This window comes from Schistocerca serialis, chromosome 2, assembly GCF_023864345.2.
Source record: "Schistocerca serialis cubense isolate TAMUIC-IGC-003099 chromosome 2, iqSchSeri2.2, whole genome shotgun sequence".
NCBI lineage: Eukaryota > Metazoa > Arthropoda > Insecta > Orthoptera > Acrididae > Schistocerca > Schistocerca serialis.
The window spans coordinates 64,618,778-64,642,280 of record NC_064639.1 but is presented as its reverse complement, the minus strand read 5'-3'; the positions used below and the strand labels follow the sequence as shown (position 1 = coordinate 64,642,280).

The window sequence follows — 23,503 nt, the reverse complement described above, 5'->3', positions numbered from 1 at the left end:
TTGTTTCACCGCGGAGAATCACAATACGTTCCCTCCTAACAATTGTTGTACGAACTTCCAAATGGCAGATTTTCAGATACCTAATTGCGGAAAGAAAAACAGCTACAATCGCTTTGTAGTGGAAAGGGACTGGAGGCAGATGAGATACCTGTAAGATTCTACAGAGGTTATGCAAAATAACGTGCTCCCCGTATAGCAGCAGTTTATCGTTAAGTCGCTGGAGCAACGAAGGGTGCCTAGCGACTGGTAAGGGGCGCAAGGTCTTCCTGTTTTCAAGAACGGTCGTAGGACATGTTTACATAATTACAGGCCTACCTCTGTTATATAATTAAGGAACATATTTTGTACTGATGTACTATGACGTACTTGGAGAACCAATTCCCCTCTATAAAAATCAACATGGAGTCCGTAAGAAGAGATCGTGCGAAACTCAGCTCGCTCTGTTCTTTCATGAGATCTGTAAACAGGAGCGCTCACGTTGATGCAGTGTTCCTTGACTTCAGGAAGGCAGTTTCAGGATCACTCAGAATGATACAGTATTCCTTGACTTCAGGAAGGCAGTTTCAAAAAAAATGGCTCTGAGCACTATGGGACTTAACATCTATGGTCACCAGTCCCCTAGAACTTAGAACTACTTAAACCTAACTAACCTAAGGACAGCACACAACACCCAGCCATCACGAGGCAGAGAAAATCCCTGACCCCGCCGGGAATCGAACCCGGGAACCCGGGCGTGGGAAGCGAGAACGCTACCGCACGACCACGAGATGCGGGCGAAGGCAGTTTCAGGATCACTCAGAATGATACAGTATTCCTTGACTTCAGGAAGGCATTTGACACCGTCCCGCACTGCAGTTTAGTGAAGAAAATACGAGCGTACCGGGTATCGACCGAGATTTGTGACTGAATTCAGGACATCCTTGCAGGTAGAACTTAGCACTTCTCTCTTAACGTAACAAAATCGATAGATGGAGGGGTAATTTGGGGATTACCCCAAAGAAGGGCCACTACTGTTAATATAAATGATCTAGTAGGAAGCTCTTTAAGACTGTTCACAGACGATGCGGTTGTCTGTAGGAAAGTAGCAACGACAGCAGACATAAGGACCCGCAGAGGGCCGATCAATGTTGATGCTCCGGCAGTAGATCCTCAATGCATATTGGACATACATAGGCAAAGAAATCCATTACTGTACAATTACCCTATTGACGACAAATCACTGGAAACAGTAACTATCGTAAAGTTTCTAGGAGTATCTATGCAGGGCGACCTTAAGTGGAACGACCACATAATACAAACAGTACGAAAAGCACATGGCAGACTCAGATTAACAGGAAGAATCCTAAGGAAATGTAATTCATCCACTAGAAAAATGGCTTCCACAGTGCTTGTCCTTCGATCCCCGAGTACTGTTCATCAATGTAGTGTAGGAGAAATAGACAAGATCCGACGAAGAAGAGCTCTTTTTCAGTCGGGGGATCGTTTAGTCGGCGCGAGAGCGTTACAAAGTGCAGAGGCAGACGCTGTGAGAGAGAGAGAGGTGTTGTGCATCACCCCGAGGCGCACTATTGAAATTTTGAGATAGTACCGTCCGGGAAGAGACGATCACCATATTACTTTGTCCCACATACGCCTAGCGAATGAACACAACGAGGGAATTCGAGAAATTAGAGCTAATACATAGGCTTACCGACAATCATTCTTGCCAAGAGCAATTCGCGAATAGAATAGGGAAGGGGGAATCAATCAGTGGTAGCACGAGTAGCCTCCGTCACGGGCTGTGGTTTACGGGCCATCGATGTGGATGTAGAACGGGTAGCTTCGAGAGAGGAAATGATGAAGGCGGCGGGGGATCAAATACGGAAAAGGACAACACTTGGCAGAAATCCTTGAATACTGAACAACACACTGAATCTAAAAGATGAAAGCAAAAGATATAAAAGTCCAGCAAATGAAACAGGCAAAAGGGAATACGGACGTAAACGAGAGCAAGTTCAAACTAGCTAACAAAGAGTGGATGGATGACAAATACAAGGTTGTAGGAGCTTGCATGACTAAGGGCAAGACATCCGGCCTATAGGAAAATTAAAGAGTAAACCTGTGTAGAGAAGATAAGCAGCTGTATCAATATAAAGTGCTCAGATAGCAAGTCAGTACAAAGTACAGGAAAGAAAGCAGGACGTTGGAAAGAAAGTATAGGACGACTACTTAAGGGGATGTATCAGACAGCCGAAATATCCTCAGACTTGGAGAAAAATGTGATAATTCCGACTCCAAAAAAAGTAGGTGCTGACAGGTGTGAAAATTACAGAAGCTTCACTTTAATAAATAATGGCTGCAAAATACTGCTCGAATTATTTGTAGAGAATGAAAAAATTGGTGGCTCCCGATCGCGCGGAAAATTAGTATGTATTCTGGAAAAGTGTAGGAACACGTATAATGTTTGAATACAGGCGGCAGAAAGACAAAGCTACATTTGTAGCATTTATACTCAGAGCAAGCTTTTGACAATGTTGACTGAAACACACTGTTTGAAATTCTGAAGGTAAGAGGTATCAAACACAGGTTTTCCACATGTTGCACAGGAGTCCTAAAGCAGGAAAGGGCTGAGGACTTGAAAGGGAGCGGGAGAAGGAAGAGAGGGTTATGGCGTATCTCTGTCCTTATACACTGAGCCAGCAATAAAGGAAACCGAGGAGGAATTAGGAAAAGGAGGATCAAAATGTAGACTGGCTGAACAAGCAAAGCCTTTCTAAAAACGAAGAGAAATTTGTGAACAACTGATATAAGTTTAAGTCTCTGGTGTGCAGCCTTGTAGGAGAGTAAAATGTGGACGGCAAGCAATTCAGACACGGATAGAATAGAAGCTTTTGATATATGGTGCTACAGAACAACATTGAAAATTAGATGGGTATATCGAATAACTGGTGAGGAGGTACTGAATGTAACTGGGCAAAGAAGAAAAATTTGTGACATAACTTGACTAAAAGAAGATATCGTTTCATAGGACACATCCTGAGACGACATTAGTGTAGAAGGCAGAGGCAATAGTGAGAACAGACTGGAAACCGTGGAGTGGTTAAGGGAACACGGCGAACGATAAAAGCCAAAACACATCTATGGACGTGAAATAATGAAAACGTTTGTGCTGCCACTATTCGGTAATTGCACGTGTTTTGCAGCATTCCTGCTATAACTGTTGCATAAAGATTACGAAACGAGATAACATATCACGCACAGAAATCAGCAAATGTATTGCTAGGATAGCACTTTCCACCCCGAGTTTTCGACTCTGCACTAACTGCACAGTATTGCCACAGGGTATGCATGTCGATCACGTCATTACAGTGTTGTCGAGGTGCCACTTTGTACCGTAAATATATGCACGAGCTAATTTCGTTAGAAATTTATTTGAACCTCTGATATGTGAAAAACAACGCTGCCAGGTTTGAGTGCTCTCTGTTTGAGATGAGCTGGCCCGAAGATGGCGGCTCCTGGCAGCAAGTGTCTTTACGGTGGTTGTCACTCCGCAAGAAATCTCGTGCAGGCCGAGAATTTAAGTACTAACCGGCGTCTGTAAATACATCTAAGCGCACGCAGAAATAGCCGAATCAAATTACTGACGCATTTACTGGTGAGGTTAAAGAGGGTTCGTATTCCGGAATCTCGAACCACTATTCGGTGAAACATTTTCTAGTAATGGGGAGGAAACAGGACCGGGACTCAACCGCAGTCAAGTTTCTATCAGAACGTATTTACGGCTTTGTAACCGTGGATCCATCTTATTATTCTCGGCAGATATATGTTCCACATCCGACAAGTCTCCAAAACTGACGCTATCTGGGAGCTCGAGGCAATTCAGAAGAACTGCCGTTGTGATGCAGAGTACGAGGAGTCGTCGGATGCAGCTGCGTCCCGTGTCGTGCCGTGCCGTGCCGCGCTGTGCCGTGCTGTGAGTCTCTGCCTCCTCCCACAGCTGTGACGGCGCTACACTCGCCTCCGTCACCAGTTGGACGATTCCTTCGCGCCTCACCGTGTTTCCTGTCGACTTTGCCCTTCTTTCGGTCCAGCTGTGACGTAGAGCTCTTTTTTTCTACGATTCTCATTTAGTACCCCTTCGACTGCTTTTCCATCTATCTATCTATCTATCTATCTCGTTCACTCTTCTGTCACGTCGCATTCGTAAGCTTCATTCCTCTCGTTCTCTCGACTATATAATGAGCCACTACTGTCGGTTACCGACTGTTCCAGATGCGTGACAGTGACAGGCGGAATCGTGGAACAAAGGCGCGCGACCGAGGCTGTGAGAAGCGCCGCTTCCGGTCCGCCCGCCACCTTCCTGGTCTCGCCGGTCCACTGCCCGCGCCACCAACTACACTGGGCGCCACGATGCCGCAATATTAGTCGAAATGGGCCTTGCGTGTGTCCCTACTGCTCCTTCAGGACGACACCCTCGCCGCGGTCCCGGGCGGCGTCGCCAGCCACGCACCGGCACGCGCTCTTCACTGGCCGCCCACGTTCCGCTTATACTTCTTACCGTAGTCACCTCGTAGTCTACAACTGCACGGCAACTTGTAAATTTTTTTCCGTTTTGTTTTCTTATTTTAGGACCTGAAATCCTTCATAAATTCCATCTGGCGTTGCGAACTCGTCCAATTTGCCGCGACAAGAAAACTCCTAGAGAACTGCCGTATGGGGGGATGAACTGCCGAAATAAAGAAATAATCGGGACCGGCTTGCATGCGAAAAACTGAAGATGGTGAAGTGTGAAGCCCAGCAGTGGGCGTTAAATGGCTTCTGAGGTTGACGATAATGTTGACGATAAGGCGTTTCTGACTTTCGAGACCACGTCTGCTCCCACCGACTACGTTCCTGCGCTCTTTGCATAGAGTCCTACACAACACACAGCTAGCTGTCTTAGGCCTCCCACGAGTTTGTCCGCGTCGTGGGTCTCGCGAGCAAACGTGTCCTACCCATCAGCAGTGCTTCGGTTCTACGCGGTCCCTGCACGTGCGAGCCACATTTTCTACCTATGCGAGACTTGTTGGTTTACTCTCTGATCGATCTTCGATTGCCACACGAGTTGCCTCCGCAGCCGTCCGTATCTCCCACTATGCCAGAGACCTACCTCGAGATTGTTCGTTTAAATACTAGCACTTTCTCATCCTCCGTGTTCGTGGCACTCGAGATTCGATATAACGTGAGCGGAAGTACTGTTGCACTGCGTTTCACGCTTTACGTTGCAACTACTGCAGAGTGTCCGTGATGTTATTATCCACTTCATCCTGAAGTACGTTCTGGAAGTATCGCTGATCCACAGTTCAGAGCTCCCGTCTGCAGCGTTGTGCGCTCCGCACCGGTCCTCCGTGCAGCACCGGCACCCCCGCCTCGTCACATTCCTCGCGATCCCTAAGCTGGAGAGAGCACACAGGTAGCACAATTGTCACATTACTTCTGATACCACTTTTATAAATTTACACGAGCGAGTCTGGGGACAAGATGTTCTCTGACTACGTCCCTCACACTTTTGTACGAGCGACAGCAAGTGCTTACGGTCCCGGCAGCCGGTCTCGGGACTCTATCGACGTCTGTCATCGCGCGCGCTTCCTGAGGACTCCACACGTAGCAACAATACTTCAGAATACGTCCCACCAGCGTCTCGTACACGGGTTCCCTCCCCAAAACCCTTCCGAGACAGCAATATTTCACGCATTTGTGATTTCAGAGATTCCAGACGGTCTTCGCAGTTTGTATCACTTCGCAGCACTGTTTTCACATTCGCGGGCGGCGCGTGAGGTGCTCGGCTCGCGTCCCGGCGAGCCTCTTCCAGTTGCGCGCCCTTCTGACGCGCTGCAGGGAATGCCGACCTCGGGACACTTCGTTCCGCCAGTGTCCAGAGGCCGACGCGACGAGCGAGGGACGAGTTGGCTCATTTGTAGCGCAACGCATCGCTACGGAAGGTTCTCGTGGACGACGACGTCAATGTGCTGCACGCACCGCTCTGCCACTGCATACTCGGCCACCACTCTTACGTGTACGCTTCGCAGGCCAAGTTGGGCCTGTGCCTCATCCCGAAGCTGGTTTCCCAGCAGAGGAGTCAGCAGAGGAGTCAGCTGGGCGGCGCGGGCCGCGCACGTGGCAGCGGGCAGCGCACCAGCCCGCAGCCCCGTCACACTCTGTCCTCACGCTGCTCCCTGCCGGAACACCTGCTAGGCACTGTGTGGGATCGAAACGTACGCCATTATCGAGTTGTCTGGTCTTACGTTCCCAGAAGCTGTACTAAGTTTAGTTCGTGTCGATTAAGTTATTATTGCAATGTGTGTATTTCGATTTAGTTGCAGCGCTCGGGGAAGAAGCCCCCTCGTGGTCGCACTGGAGCTCCAACAGAGACGCGCCTGCCACTCGGCTCGCCTAGCGCCGCGGCTCGCGGACGGACTGCCACCGGGCGGCGCTCTCTCTCTCCCTCGGCAACTGCGACTACGTTACACAAATGCTCGGGTAGCGTGCAGAGAGTGATTTGCGATCCCGGAAACGAATGCGCCATGCGCAGTTTATTAGACTCTTCTCCGTGAGGCTCTTCGTGATGTGTGTGACGAGAGTCGGATCCGTAACTACAGGATAGGAGGTGGGAGGCGAGACGCAGTGGCCTGCCGGTCGCTGGAGAGGGAGAGGCAGAGCTCCAGTCTCCGCCCACGGCCGCTCCGTCTCCTGCGGCAAAAAGTGAACCTCGTGACGAGGCCACGGAGGCGACGCGACGGTCGACCGACCGCCGCGTGGCGCCGCCCACCGCCGTTCGTAGTCGGATAGGGGGTAAGGTGAGGGGCGCGCGGTCAGCATATCACTGCCCTAGATGTTGTCGACGTTTCGACCTCGAAGCCGCCGCGTGTGAGTCGGGCAGCTCGTCAGCCGTCGTCGAGAGGCCGAGTGCAGCACGGTCCAGCCCTCCCACCGACGGAGAACGCCCCGCAGTACCGGGAATCGCACCCGGGTCGGTCGCACGGAGGTACTTCACGTCGACCACTAGGCTAGTGAGGCGCGTTCCTGAAGGAACACGGTGCTACCAGAGCCGCCTGCTGCCGGGTTGGAACTTGCTACCGCTCGTGGGGCCCTCCACGATGGCGCCTAACCTTACACCCCTGCAATAACCAAATAAACGTACGGTACGCCATTATCCACTGAACTGCCCCGAACACACAGCCCACAGGCCAGGCCGCTGGCTTCTAACTTTCACAAGTTTGGCCTGCCGAAGGAAAGAGTGCTTCGTGACCGACACGGAAATGCAAAGGTACTCGGGTCGTTACCTTCAATGACATCCTCCTACTTCGTATGAGAGTTGCTTTAATAGAAAGGTGTGTCACAAAGAGGGACAATTTGTAGAAGAATAGCAAAACATTAAATCTGAATTAATTTTGAGCAACCACAGTTTTGTTTCTATTTTATCCACTATCGTAGGCCACAACGGTTGGTGCCTACGAAATAAACATTTCTGAAGTAGGGCCCATACACCGTATCCATCTAGTGAACACTTTGGCAGGCGACACTTGGTCTAGATCTGCAGGTCGTTTCTCTTCCACTCGATTTGCTTCTTGGGATTCGCTTAGGTTCTGCATCTCCAGGTTCCATCGTAGTCACTTGCGGTATGAGAAAAGAAACTGACTAATGTGGCCCCTGGTCCTGAGAATTCTGACGAGGTGTCGCTTGCTAAATGGAACGAGAGACAACCTGCATATAGTTGTCTGTATATGGAACCACACACCACTAGCAGACGGTCTTTGTACCAGCAAAGGTGTACAGTCGACACTGGATACTATTAAAGCAGCGCACTGAAACCATAGTGGTGCAACCGCGGCGTACAGTTGCTGTAAGACTTGCAAACCAACCACTGCCACAACCAGAAGACTTATTAGACGTCGGTGACTAAGTAAGTGGGTCACGTGGGAACGTTATTAATGCTTTTCGGCAACAGAAGACTGACAACCGTCGGAATAGGTCCAAACTAACGGGTAGATTGTACGAGTATCAGTCTTCACAATTAGAATTTTTCGCTTTGTTTATTTCCAGTATAGCTCGGAACTCGTTTCAGAGCACACATGACGCACTCTAAATTACAAAAGACTAAATTGGGTGGTGGTGGTAGTGGTGGTGGTCGTCGTCGTGGTAAGTTCCTATGGGACCAAACTGTTGATGTGATCGGTGCCTAGGTTTAAACACTACTTAAACTAACTTACGCTGAGGACAACACACACACCCGTGCCCGAGGGAGGACTCGAACCTCCGACCGGATGAGCCGCGCGAACCGTGGCAAGGCGCCCAAGACGACACGGCGACTAATTTGGGACGTAGTGCAGTACTGCACAGGCGTTTCAGTTCCACACTGTGCTGCTGCCCGAACCACGCGGCAGTTCCTGCCGCCCCTCGTCTTCGTCTCTGCCTCCTGCCTCCCTCGGGCAGCGAGGTCTCTCCTCAGTTGGGTCTTCGACCTGCTCGGGATTCTTACGACCTCACGTGCCAAGCGAGCAGAAGTCGGCGTGATATCCCTCACGTGGATATCCAGAAACATCAATCAATGCCAAGCAAATAACTGCTCGCATAAGGCCAGATTTGGACCAGTGCGTTGTTGACTGGCTCAATTTGAGAAGCTCTTTATCTCTAGTAAATCATTTTTCTGAAATTGTAATCATTTGTTTGTCTGCATCACATCCACCGACTACCGTCACAAAAAAAAGTGGTTCAAATGGCTCTGAGCACTATGGGACTTAACATCTGAGGTCATCAGTCCCCTAGAACTTAGAACTACTTAAACTTAACTAAGCTAAGGACATCACACACATCCATGCTCGAGACAGGATTCGAACCTGCGATCGTAGCGGTCGCGCGGTTCCAGACACGGCGGGAGAATTTTCGCTGATACTTACTCTCTGGGAGTTACTTGAGTGCACTTTCTGTAAATGTCTGAGAATTCACTGACAACAGATGTCGGAATTGTTTACAGGCGGCAGGGTGAAAGTCTCTGTAAAAGCTGAAAGATCGCGTTCCCGAGATATTCCGTCGTAGGTCTGTGTATGAAGTAAGAGGTCGCGATCGGTGAGCCCTGGGCTGCAGCTGCAGAGGCACACAAAAAACGTGTTCGTGTTGGATAAGTGTGTGGATTAGGCGGCGGAATCATTTTGGAGCACACAAGTATCTCACTGCAGAGCTTCTGATGGAAGACCCACAACAATATCGAAATTTCACGAGAATGACAGCAACGAAGATGAAAGTAAAACTCCTTATAAAATCGACCCAAAATTGCCAAGCTATTTACTGTTATGAGTGAATTGATTACTGTAGAGACAGACTGCTTGTGAGAGTGAGATTTCTAGCATCATGTACGTTTATTCTCTTAAGAATTTTGTAACTCCCAGCTGCGATGAAATAACATTACACCAAATTTCATCTTGATACCCATACTCCTTAAGAGCCATATAAGTGGAACATCTGATAAATGAAGCATTTGTGGACATACATTAATTTGAACGGCCGGCCGGAGTGGCCGAGCGGTTCTACGCGCTACAGTCTGGAACCGTGCGACCGCTACGGTCGCAGGTTCGAATCCTGCTTCGGGCATGGATGTGTGTGATGTCCTTAGGTTAGTTAGGTGTAAGTAGTTCTATGTTCTAGGGGACTGATGACCACAGCAGTTAAGTCCCATAGTGCTCAGAGCCATTTGAACCATTTGATCGTTTTCACTTGTAAATTTCTGAAGGTCTGTTCTTTGTTCTTCAACATCCGACACAATAATGTAATCAATAAATGCCACACCACATAAAATTATGGTTATAGCTGAATTACTTAAATGACAGTTCTTCGAGCTTTAAACGGTTACCTTCAAACACAACTTCACTTCTAGCTCTACGTTACTTAATCTATATTATAACACTACTTTGCCTTATTCCTTCAATTGTAGATAAGTCGAAGAGATAGAAACTGAAAAGTCTGGATCTGTGTGGTAGGGCAGTTGTGCTGACATTGTTACGAAAAAAAATTGATACGTTACGCTGTTACCGAGTTAATTAGCATTAAGTTTAGCCAATCAGGCCGTTGGGCGCACAAATTCGAGCTGCCCGCCCGATACAATTAGCGTCAGTTGCTCTCAAAGCGTAGGAGCCGAAGCAGACCGCGCACGAGACTGCTCAACCTATGTCTCGAGTACAACCCTCACTAGCGTCCCACGTCCAGTTTTTGTATCACTCTGCTGTTCAGTCTTAGGGAACCCAAAGAACGCCGAGCGGTGTGGCCGCACGGTCAAAGGCGTCTTGCCACGGTTCGTGCGGTTAGGCGGAAGGTGAGAAAACTTGGATTTCATGGTCGAGCGGCTGCTCATAAACCACACATCACGCGGCTAAATGCCAAACGACGCCTCGATTGGTGTAAAGAGTGTAAACACTGGACGATTAAACAGTGGAAAAACGTTGTCTGGAGTGACGAATCACAGTACACAATGTGGTGATCCGATGGCAGGGTGTGGGTATGGCGAATGTCCGGTGAACGTCATTTGCCGGCGTGTGTAGTGCCAACAGTAAAATTCGAAGGCGGTGGTGTTATGGTGTGGTCGTGTTTTTTATGGAGGGGGCTTGCACCCTTTGTTGCCTATCGCGGCACTGTCACAGCACAGGCCTACATTGATGTTTTAAGCACCTTCTTTGCTTTCTACTGTTGAAGAGCAATTCGGGGATGGCGATTGCATCTTTCAACACGATCGAGCACCTGTTCATAATGCACGGTCTGTGGCGGAGTGGCTACACGACAATAACATCCCTGTAATGGGCTTGCCTGCACAGAATCCTGACCTGAATCCTATAGAACACCTTAGGGGTGTTTTGGAACTCCGACTTCGAGCCAGGCCTCACCGACTCACATCGATACCTCTCCTCAGTGCAGCACTCCGTGAAGAATCGGATGCCATTCCCCAAGAAACCTTCGTATGCCTACGAGAATGAAAGTTGTCATCAGGACTAAGTGTCACCCAAAACCATATTGAATTCCACCATTACCGATGGAGGGCGCCACGAACTTGTTAGTCAATTTCAGCCAGGTGTCCCCTTATAAAAATCCAATATCAGAGTAAAAGTTGGTACGGTTTCATCATTACTTACATAAATTTACAGAGCACTCATTTCAGCTTCGTGTCTTACATACTAAAGTAAGTTAATTTATCTCGTATTCCCAGTTTTTGACTCAATAAATTGGTTTTTCGTTGATAATTTAAGAAGGAGGTAGCTACATGAAAACATTTACGATATTTTCTTATGATGAAGTGAACCTAATTCCAAAAGTAGAACACACTAACTTCAATATTACGCGCTTTTAAGTTTTCGAGAACACGATTTTTTAACAAACTAATTATCGGATCATGCTGTGGCTTACAACCTTTGATACTGGCTTAGTTTTACATAATCTAGACATGTTTTGTAACAATACTTAAGCTTTTAATTCCACGAAAGATTAATACGCAATGTCTTTGATTTCCATGTTCACGGCATGCCCCAGGCGCTGCTACCTTGACTTTGGACAACCGATGGAGAAAAATCAGTATCTCACTCGTCACATCCGACACGCCGGTAAGCAGCTGCCTGTCCGCCGTGAGTCCTGTGCAATTCCCAAAAATCACCGCAAAAATCGCCTTTGAAGTTTTCTGAGGTACGTTTAAATCACCAAAGTAAGACAACGTCTTATGATGGGCTCTGCAGCTCACTAGGTTCCTTTGGATAACTGTAATCAGTCAATCAATGGATTACTTGTCTGAATCTTGCTACGTCTCTTTTCTTTATTTTTTTTTTTCGTTCGAATACCTACTTCAACCACACATATATAAAAATGAATATCTCTCTCTCTCTCTCTCTCTCTCTCTCTCTCTCTCTCTCTCTCTGTGTGTGTGTGTGTGTGTGTGTGTGTGTACCACCTCTTCTCCATTTGACTGATTTCAACAAAACTTGGTACATATATCCCTTACTGGTATGTAATAAGTAACCGCTGTCGGTGTAAGAACCACCCACCTATCGTAGTTCAGGAGATATAACGTCATAAACAACGAGATGTATGAAAAGCTGACACATCATACATGACGTTTAAATTACTTCTGTGCTACTAACTGTATTGACAATAAATTTCGCAGACACTATCCACATATGCTGCTAAACGCATCTACAAAATTATATCATGGTACCACACATCGATCAAGAGATATGGCGTCAGAAACATGCAAACTCTATTTGATACCTGTTTCACAGACCATATACACATACGCTGCTTACTGTACCTGCACAAATGGGCTACATCATTTATGACACATAGCTCAAGAGATACCATGTCTTAAATGCTCAGATGGGTGAAAAACTTTTGCATCATGCACTAAATTTTAATACATTTATTCTTCACTACTAAGATACTCCTATGTCAAGTCAACTTGAGAAAATCCCTTACATCTGCTTTTTACAGATTTGAACTACCAAGTGCAAGTGGCTGTAGGCAAAAACAATAGCTGTAAAGAGGCCTTGCATGACACACATGCAAAATCACCGTTGTAGACACGCCAAGCAGCTGTATTTCTAAATCGGAATATAAGCGTATTTCTTCGTACGACTGTTTCACGATTTCGAAGTAGTTTTCACAAATATATGGGAATGAAATTTTTTCGACATTACACTAGAAAAACAGTTCATGTTTTGTTACCATATCTAATAGAAAACTGGGAAAATGAAAAATCGGCCAATGTCACGTTTATCAGCTATTTAAATGTAAAAGACATAAAATATACACTAATTAAGCTACCTAATTATAATTTTTGTGAAAATTGCACGTCTTCTTATTTGCATTTATAAATTGAATGCAAAATCCCAGTTTTAATTGCAGATATATATTTTCAACTATCGATATTTTTAAAAGATTGTAAACAAATTTGTATAGTTTCTTTAGTTTAAATATTCTTTATTAAAACAAATTTTTTTAAGATAACGGTAATTAATACGTTATTAGAGGCAAGAAGGTGCGGATTTTCATAAAAAATTACGATTAGGTATGTACAGTATTAGTTGGCAAATTTTTGATCAATTTCATATCTAAATGGTGTACGGATTTGAACTGAACGAAACAATGAAAGTAATAGAAAGGCTGTTGGACGATTCGAGCCAGCGACCGATTCTACGCCCCTGTGCCATTCTTCGACACTACCGAATGAGCAAATGGCCTGTCGTTAAACATTGCCTTTCTTTTAGAGAATTAAATTTCCTCTGAATCTGCAAAGTCGATTTCCTCGATGATTTTTTTAGAGTTGCGTGTAACTGATTTGGCTGACTGATGTTTGAGTTCTGAACTTGACATGGAAAGAATACATAAAATTTTAGACATCCGACTGCGGTGTCGTTCCGTCGCCAGCTTGCTGCTACTCGGCCGCCGCCACTGCGCCCCCGTGCCAGGTGCAGCGCTGGCGCAGGTGTGGCAGACAAGAAGCACCGGCCACCACTGTCTCGACAAAAGGTAATAAATGTAGCTGTGCTGCGTGCAAACGTCCGGCAAGCGGAGCGGACTCACCGATGTTGACGAGCTTGACGCCGTCGGCGGCGACGGCGGCGAGCGCCGTGGCGACGTTCTCGAGGGCGTGGTGGTGGTTGGCGGGGCGGCGCACCCAGGCGGGCCGCAGCGGCCGCCGCTGCAGCGCCTCCACCAGCAGGCAGAGGCGCGTGCCGTCGCGCAGGTCGGCCGAAAGGTCGCGCACCGGCGGGCCGCCGCCGCCACGCAGCTGCTCGTTCACCCAGTTGCGGAACGTGTTGGCCTGCAACACCGCCCCCGCTCACTTACTCACTGCCCTCGCAAAAGGTGTATCTCAAAAACATTTAAACTGAAAACTTGGTACCGTGGAATTCGTTATCTTCGTCCCGTTTCTTCATTCCTTTATATCTCAGTTTCGTATTCCCATTTTCAAAATAATGAAAATCGTTAGTTTATAATATCTGTTTGGCAAAATAATTTTAAATTTCTTCTCCATACCTAGTGTTCAAATAATCACATCTGGCAATGTATAAAACATTTAATTCTAAACACAAAGTTTTTTTAAACGAATTAGAATTGCTTCCATTGTTCAGATTCTTATGCAGACACTCTAGTTATAGAGAATAAATTTTTTATAATAAATTCAAAAATTATTCCATACATATTAACAAATTCCTCATCGAACAAAACGAGCAAATTTCATCGCAATCTATACGAAACGTGTAAAATGAACTCCGCGGTGTCCTTTTCGCGACTAGAGTTTTCGACTCCTTCGACCTTACGTACACCTGGAGACTGAATTCGTCGAAACGTTTCGATTCGTTCGCTCGGACTGTCACTGACTGTGGGTTTTCTCTCCTAGGTCCCCAAAATCTACGAGGTTCGAGTTTCGTACTCAGTAGTCGATCAATTTTTTATCAGATTTTCCGTCGTACGTTGGAGACTCTATTCTGTTGCCTGCAATGGTTTCAAAATCAAGTACACCATTAAGCACAATTTCGATGCACTTAACAACCGTCAATACGAACGTTAATTTCGGTACCCGTATTAGGAATATTTAGACTATTCTTATTTTTCTCATTCCTGGGAAAAGAAAACATTGATAGTCTAAATATTGTTCACTTACTGAGAATAAAAATTATTAATTAATTTCTAAAATAACTCTTGCAATAGCACTGACAAAGTCAATTATCATTTTCATCCGCTATAGTTATTTCTAAATAGTGAACAGTATCAAAAATGGGAATAAATATCGCATAATGTGGTTCACGATTTACAGGTGTGCCAAATTCGACTTTAGACTGAAATGGAGCAAGAATATTAGTTTCACAGGGAAAATAACCATCATGTTTTACAAACTAAAATTATTGTTCATTAATTTAAATGGTAAAATTTCTCGAATATTATTACTAACGTTTTTCCATTAGCTGCAATAACTCGAGTACTAAATCCTAACAAGCTTCTGATGCTGTCTTTTACATTCATATATAATTTAACTTCGCTTCAACAGGAATTTCTATTGTTTCTCTGTCACAATACAGTTTTCATTTTTTCATGTCTACTAATTACATAAAAATGGATTAGGATTCTAGGGTAATAATTCCAGAGAAGATATGAGCACATTAACATGGTAAACTTTTACCTATTTAAATTTGATGGGCAATAAATGGGACAAGTAGATGTGGAAAAACAACATCAATACATATTAGCTGCAGGATAGTTAAATTGAAATAAAATCAATCATTTATATATTTGTTCTAACAGTTTAGATCAACCACATCATCATGAATTTGTAAAAATGTACAATAAAGTTAGAGAGGATATTGTTATTTTAACTGATAATAATGATGCATTTATTCTGTTAGATGAGTGTGAAGATCACACAGTAGATAAGACTTTTTCGTCGAAGTAGACATAAATTAACAGATTTTCTCTTTGTCCCAGACATATTTAAACATACTTAAACAGTCAGAGAAAATTTCACTTATTTAAATATATTTAGACAAGATGACAAATTTAAATCATCTATACCATGGGTTTATTGGAAGAGAATTTAAGTTTGATGATTTTAAAAACATATGCATTAAATGTTGGAATGAGTATCAGTTAACATTTTTTACAATATACATGTCAAGAAAGTCTAATGATAGCATGTACAAAAACAAAATAAAAGATTTTTAACAACATAAAAATAAACATGAATCTAAAACACATATTCTGAACATGTTAAATATGAACACTGAACATGTTACCATAACTTTCAGAAATAAATTATTTATGTTTTTGATCTTAAATATTGTCAAAATATAATGTGCACAATCCAGAAGATGTTAAAGAATCTAGACATACAGAAAGAAAAAGGAAGACCTAAGAAAATGGAACTAAGAAAAATGGAAGTAACAACTCAGAACAAAATATGAGGAATATAGAAAAGAAGATCAAGCTGTTATTGGTACATCTGAACTAGTAAAACAAGAAATCGAAGGCTCATGTGAAAATGTGTCAAAATCTTTTCAAGTAAGGCAAGATGCCGAAAATCCGATGGTTCCATATCATCATCACTATTTACATAAATTTCATCACATACCACCAATTAACCCTTACAATGATCCAAAGTTTTACTATAAATTAATTGAATCAGAAATATAAATCCATTGAAAAGATATGAATATGAGGTTAAAAATAAAAAATAATAAAATGTTAAAAAACAAACATAAGTGATAGAAAGACAAAGTATGTTAATGGATTATGATCACCTTAGCCCTGGACCAAACTTACAAGAAAGATTAGTTAGAGTAGATCAATGTATAAATCCATTAGATGAAGTATGCAAAAAGCATGATATGGTATACAGACATCACAGAGATCTAGAATCTAGACAAAACTAAAAAAATTAAAATAAATTCCCTAATGTACAGTTAAATAGTATTGATAATTATTTACTGATTCACAAAAAAGAAAAAGTGACAGAAACAAAATTTTCAAGCATTTGACAAGTTATACATTTTATGAAAATTACAATTGTATATTCAAGATAAAAGAAGTATCAGAACACAAAAATTTGCAGGAGATTTTTTTTCCAGTTTTTTAGCAGCATTAGAAGCAATTGGTTCATTAGGTGATGGAGTGGCAGCTATAGCAAAGTCAAAAGTACATCAGACAATTTAATGATACAAATTAGCAGAACAAAAAGGACATAACATAGCATTAGAAGAAAGGGTTCAGGTTTAAAAAAATATGCAACAGATAATTAATATCTATCCTAAAGCATTAAAATATTTTGCTACAGAAAAACTAAAAATTTAACATTTTCATGGCGCTTTTATGATTGATGAATTATCTAATAACCCAAAAAATTTTGAATGTGGAATAGTCAATTTATATTCTTTGAATCATATTAGTACACATTGGAATGGTTACTATAAACATACTCCGCAATAATAGTTTTTGATTCATTTAACAGTAACATACCGAAAGAATTAGTTAATTATTTTGGAAAAGGATCCATACTATAACAGAGAGAATACAAGGTTTTTATGAATTAATATGTGGTCACTTGTGTGTATTTGTTCCAAAGCTAATGGCAGATACATATAAGTTAATTGACATTTAATGATTTAATGGTGTATCCATCACGCAATATTCCCAAAAATGTTGTAATAAATGGAAATTTTTTTGGAATAAGGTAAACTTGCAAACCACTGGAATAATAAAATTTGGAGAACGAGAAGAAAATATAAATGAGATTAGAAAAAGTTGATACCCAAAAATTTTAAAAAATTTGTGAAACAATTTTGTAGTGGACTGAGTAACATTTTTCAGCTAACGAAAAGTTATATTGATTTTGATGGTGGAAGATTAATAGATGTAAATGATCCAACTGTTGGAAAAGATGTTGCTAACTAAGTACATTTACAAAATAAATAAGTACTACAGGATCCAAATATACAAGTATTGTAATAGCTCTAATTACCTTACTAAAAAGGGGATTGTAAAAGTTGTAACAGATTATTTCTAAATGTCATATTTAACTCCATACATAAGCCAATAAATCAGTCTTCAAAACAGAATGGTTGATGAACTGGAACTGAAATTTAATTTTGCTACTAGTGATGAAGTAGTGAATCATATGTTTCATTCTCAATTAAAGCCCACAAGAATTATTTTTAGAGCCAATGTAAATGATGACTTATCACCTAATGATTTTAAGATATTGTTAAAAAGATATAGCCTAAATATTCGAAATTAAAAGGAAAGATATACTACTTATATCTTTAAATCAATCAGTTACAACTGTATATTTCAGGCGAACTGGTCATGTCTGGTGAACTGATGATGATAGACTGGAGTTATAATTAAATTTTTAATCTATATTAATGGAGAACCACATTTGGTGTTTTAAGTGTAAAAAGTTTATCGAAAAATATTTTGCTCAAAATGTAATAATTAAAACTGGAAGACTGAAGGTATTTGGACAATTTGTTAAATTAAGAAAATTAAATTTGGTTAATGTATGTGGAGAAGAGTTAATGAACTACACAAGCCAATGAGAACAATTTTTTAAACAAAAAATGTTGTTTTGGTTGGTATAGACGATTTAGGGTAAGTAGATTTAGAAGAAGTGGATTCTAGAAACTGAAAATAAAAATAAATAAAGGTTATAAATATTTATTAACTGTAAATGATGTTTCTTTCCAAATTTTCTAAGGCTATTTCAGTTAAACATAAAGGAGGTGAGAAGCTTTTAAAAAAAATTTCGTTGTAAAAACTCTGATAAAACTTCCAGCAGATATGGAAACGAATTTTACAAATATCTGGATAAAATTTGCTTCTTCAAGTTGATTACAAGTGGCTTGATTTAGTTAAAAAATGATTTATGAATATAATAATACAAAACATTCGACAACAAAGATGAAACCTACAGAGATAAATGTGCAAAATTTGAAGCAACTAAAACGGTATCCAATGATGATAAACCTAAATTTGGAAAAGGAGACAATATTAGAACCAGTAAGAAATTTTTGAGAAAGATTATACAACCAATTGGTCAATAGAAATATTTGAAATATACGATATAGTGTTATCTAATCAAAATGCATATAAATTAAAAGATGAACCCAAAAAATGAAATTGGCAGTCCAGTGTCTGTCTCCTCATCTCACAAGTGACGAGGAAGTAGAAGAGGAGGAGTAACTCCTCATGTTCATCTGGCTCCAGATGGTAGCTACTCGTAAGGGCCCCTTCCTAAGGTTACTAGTGAAAACTGGTCAATGGTCTCAAAGGCAGAGGAGGAAACTCAAATTCCCAATGGCAAACAGAGCAGAAGTACTACCTCCAGGACTCAAAACCTTGCATTTTCTTGTGGCCCTTGGACTATTCCCAAAATAACTTTTGTCAATCATGGAAGTGCATGATGTAAACTACTTTACCCCAACTGGATGAGCCACCATACATCAGCAGACATTCAGATTCTGAGAAGTCTGCAACACAAGTCAGAGTCTGTTGGAACGTCATCCAAATTTCAACATAGACAACCAACATACTTAGCAACTTTTAATGTAAACTCATTACTGAAGACTGGAAAACTAAAATATCTTACAGATACAAAAAAAATGAACTACAACACACTCACAGCAGCCATTCAAGAAACGCAATACAGACATCATAGACTCTGAAGGTTTCGGGATATACAAAGGGAAAGTAGGGCTGACAGTGATGAAAACTGTACCACATCTTGGAACAGCCTTTATAATCGACAAAACTTCTTGAATTCAATAGTTGACATTCATCTGCCAACAGAACGACTCTCAAGTCTCACATTAACAAGTACAAACAAAATCTACACAATCATACATGCCCCTGCCCCTATAAATGAAGATAACAAGAAAAACAAAGCAAAAGTGGAAGCCTTTTGAAATCAACTAGATGATGTTATTCAAAAAATTCTGAATAAAAAATCACCATTCTTCTTGGAGACTACAATACACAGATTGGTAGTGAACAAAAATTTTAAAAAAGTTCTTGAGGTTATCCTGTCCACAAAAGAACAAACAGAAATTTACCAAGAGCAGGGCTTGTCTGTAAGGGGAGCGACTGTTAAAACTAAAGTGCGACTTGTGACTGTTTTCGAATACTTAAAAGAATCTTGTCAAGCACACCACCTAATTTTTAAATCAACTACCACAATAACAAAGATGTGGACATCCCAAACACCAACCTAGGGGAATTTCAACTTGATCATGTGGAATCAAGAAAATTTCACGCAGAGAAATTCTGAATGTTAGGACATTCAGTGGTGCAAACTTGGATTCGGACCACTTTCCCTCTAAAATTAAGTTCAAAATCATCACAAACAGGAACCGCAGCATGAAATAAAACAACGGTCGAAAGTACAGCACCAAAAATTAAATAAATAAATAACCAGATGAATACATAAAAGCAAGAGAAACAATTCAGACCTAAAGTTGGGAAGATATAAAGGAAAATCTCATTACTACAGCCGAATGGATAGCACCCAAATAAAAAACAAAAAACATGTCTGGTGGTCACTAGATTCTGATGCCCTCATTGAAACGAGAAAACAGGCATGGCAAAACTGACATTTACAGAAAACTGAAGAAAGCAGATTAAATTTCATCAGAGTTAGAAAACTGGACATAAAAGTATTAAAAGGATTACGAAGACTCACAAGAACACAACTCCTCTCCAAACTGATGAAGAATTTACTAAAAACAATACAAGAAACTATTACAGAACGTTCAAACAAACGTTATCAAGATAAAAGAGCCCCCACTCTCCAATTTCGAGATGTAAATGGGAGCATCGCTCACAATAACTACTTTCAGTAGCTCCTAAATTGTAAAACCATCTTTGAAAAACTTGAATCCAACCTGAATAAGAGCGAGAAGCCAGATTTAGAACCACCCACGATTGAAGAACTGCAAAAGGTAATTTCATAACTGAAAAACAACAAAGCATTGGGAGAAAACCAAATATTGGCCGAACTATGGAAAAGAGCTGACAAAAAAGCAATTATCAATAAAATATGGAAAGATGAAGAAATCCCTGCAGAATGGAGAACAGCTGTCATCCACAAGAAAGGCTTTAAGACAGACCCCAATAGCTATCGGGGAATATCATTGCTGGATATAACATACAAGAAGTCCTTTTGAACAGAGCAGACCCGCAATTGGACCAGAAAATTGGAGAATATGTCATGATCAGAACAAATTCTAAACCTCAAAAACATTATGACATACCAAAAATCAAGGGCAAAGACAAGTGTAATCTTCTTCAATGATTTCAAAAAAATCACATCATTCGATGGTCAGAGAATCTCTATCACCAGTCCTAGAAGAAAAGGGTTTCTATAAGAGAACAATATCATAAAAATGACTCTTACAAATAAATTTTCGAAAGTTAAATTCATGGTTGAACTATCAGAACCCCTCAAAATAAAAACTACAACAGCGGGATACGCTCTCACTGTTGCCATTCAATCGTGTGCTTGAGAAAATAATCAGAGAATGGAACACAAATATAAGGAGAGGTGTAAGATTTGGTTGCATAAAGAAGAACCTTAAAGTATGTCAGGTTGCCCCTGCAGATGACATGGACCCTTTTGCCAAAACAATGGAAAAACAACAAGAGCAAATCCTTGAATTAAAGAAACAAGCAGCTAAAACATATCACCACACATCCTCTTCAAAGAAACTAAAATCGTGCCAAACACAAGAACTCACATAAATACCTGAAAGTCCAAGAACAAAAGATTGAAATAGAAAAAGAATTTAAATATCTTTCACAATAGATCAGTTGGAATGCTGGGGGAAGCAAAGCAATGGAACTCAGAAAAAATAAACTTGAACCTTCCAACTAACAAAAGATACATGCAACAATAAAATCCTCTCATGAGGGTCCAAAATTACACATTACAAGACAGTGATTAAGCCAGAAGCCCTGTATGGAGCAAAAACACTAACCTTGAAATTCAAAGGCCAAATGGAGGAACTTGAGATACAGAACAGAAAATTTTAAAGAAAATCATAGGACCAAAACTCCAAGATAATAAGATAATATAGATCAAAAATGAAACTCTGTACAGTAAAATCGAAAACCTTTCAGATACAAAGTGATAAAGGAGCATAAACTTCTATAAGCATCTTCTCAGAATGAACCGTAACAAATTAACCAAACAAATCTTTCACTTTTTCCGTAACTGCAAAAGAAAACCCAACTGCTTTAACCCTTTGTTGCCTGACGGTTCTTAAAAGTACCAGTAAGTTTTGACTCTCATTATTTTCTCGTGGTGCAGTTTTCGTGATCTGAGAACCTGTCGGTACGTAACAGTAACTCTGCTCTGCTGTTTCATAGATGTTATTGTGCAATACATAAACCTCTCTGGCGGTCAGAGCTTGAAATTGTTTTTGCGCGCTGCTGTGGAAACAGAAGATTGTATGTGCTTGTTTCCATGGAGTTGCCTGAATTTGTGCGAAATTTATTGAAACTTCCGTTGAGTTTTCCGTGGTACGTACTCACCTTTTTTGTTTTTTTATAATAGTTTGAAGCATTACGTTACAAGTGAATGACATAAAGTGGAAAATATAAGGCGGACTTATTAGTACCGTCAGGTTGTGCGAACACTTTATTGTAGCAACAATGTGTTACCTCTCACTAGTTGTTCTGTCCACTTTTTCTCACACAGAAATCGGTAAATACATTTGCCTGTGGAACAATTAGAACAAACAGGATAGGTTTGTCAGGGAATTTACCTAAAGAAAAATGTCTAAATCCAATCACAGTATTTCAATGGAAGGAAAATAAAGTAGTGTATTTTGCGCCAAACTTCCATGGCACTGAATAGAGCGTAGAGACAAGAAAACAGAAAGATGGAACTAGTATGACTATACCATGTCCAGTTATTGTGATTACAATAAAAACATGGGTGGTGTGGATCATGCAGACAGATTACGATCAAAGAAATGGTGGCACCGTCTCTTCTGGGGAGCAATAGAAACTGCTTTTGTCAATGCTTACGTCATTTTCAGTGATTTACATGGGGCACTGCCACTGCTGGAATTCAGGCGTGCTGTGGCACTAGGGCTAATGAATGAACAGCAAGTGCCAAATCTCAAGAAGAGAAACTCTTGTAAAGATCAAATAACTCCCCCAAAGAGTAGGAAGGATAACTTTTCTCTTCCGAAGGATGTACGTCTTGGCAACCGAGGAAACCATTTTGTAGTGTTCAGTTGTAAAAGAGGACAATGCGAAATGTGTGCGAAAAATAAAATTTAGTCGAGACCACATTCACAATGTAGTACATGTAAAGTGTATTTGTGCTGCAATAAGAAAAAGAACTGTTTCCTACAATTTCATGAGGTATCACTAAATATGTGATATGTATATACTGTCAAAAATGTATAGCTAAGTTACTATGTATTGTGAAGTTGCTCTAGAATAAATTTATGCGAAATTTAAAAGAAATTCAGAAATATCATATTTCTGTAAATTAATTTTCAAATGTAAAAATATTTAATATTTATGTGGAATAAAGTACAAGTTATAAAAATTGGAGCATTTTTCTGCAAATGTTGTGATTCTGTCCATGGAGTCTGACGGTACTTCTGAGTACCAGGTGAGAAAAAAGTTGTGAAAAATAAAATAAAATTTTACAAAAAATCCTACCGTCATTTGAGACTACAATAGCATAAATTCTGCAAAGAAAATGTTAAAAAGTAAATTTTTTCTTATGTCAGGCAACAATGGGTTAAAGAAACAGAAAGACCTAGTAGAACTAAAGATTTCAGAGAAATCACTAATCGATCTAACAGCTAAATTAATTACTAAAGATGAAAATATAGGGTTCCATCTCGGGAGAAGAGAGGAAAGGAACATCAGAAAGGATAAAGAATTACTGGGCCCTGAGAAAAGAACAGCACATCATCCAACATACCCCAAAAAGCATGAAACGAAAGAA

The 23,503-nt window shown here is 41.3% G+C and overlaps 1 protein-coding gene and 1 long non-coding RNA gene across 2 annotated transcripts in view; both read right to left on the bottom strand.

Moving 5' to 3' along the window:
• The window catches only part of LOC126456767 (filamin-A), an 885,319-nt gene extending 871,623 nt beyond the window's left edge, over positions 1-13,696 (bottom strand). Inside the window, exon 1 of the mRNA XM_050092525.1 lies at positions 13,570-13,696. The gene's annotated coding sequence lies outside the window, so the exon portion shown is untranslated. The remainder of the gene's footprint in view (positions 1-13,569) is intronic.
• A 40-nt stretch (positions 13,697-13,736) lies between these two features.
• LOC126455445 (uncharacterized) overlaps positions 13,737-23,503 on the bottom strand; it is a 162,554-nt gene continuing 152,787 nt past the window's right edge. Inside the window, exon 3 of the long non-coding RNA XR_007585322.1 lies at positions 13,737-13,810. This is a non-coding gene — a long non-coding RNA (uncharacterized LOC126455445). The remainder of the gene's footprint in view (positions 13,811-23,503) is intronic.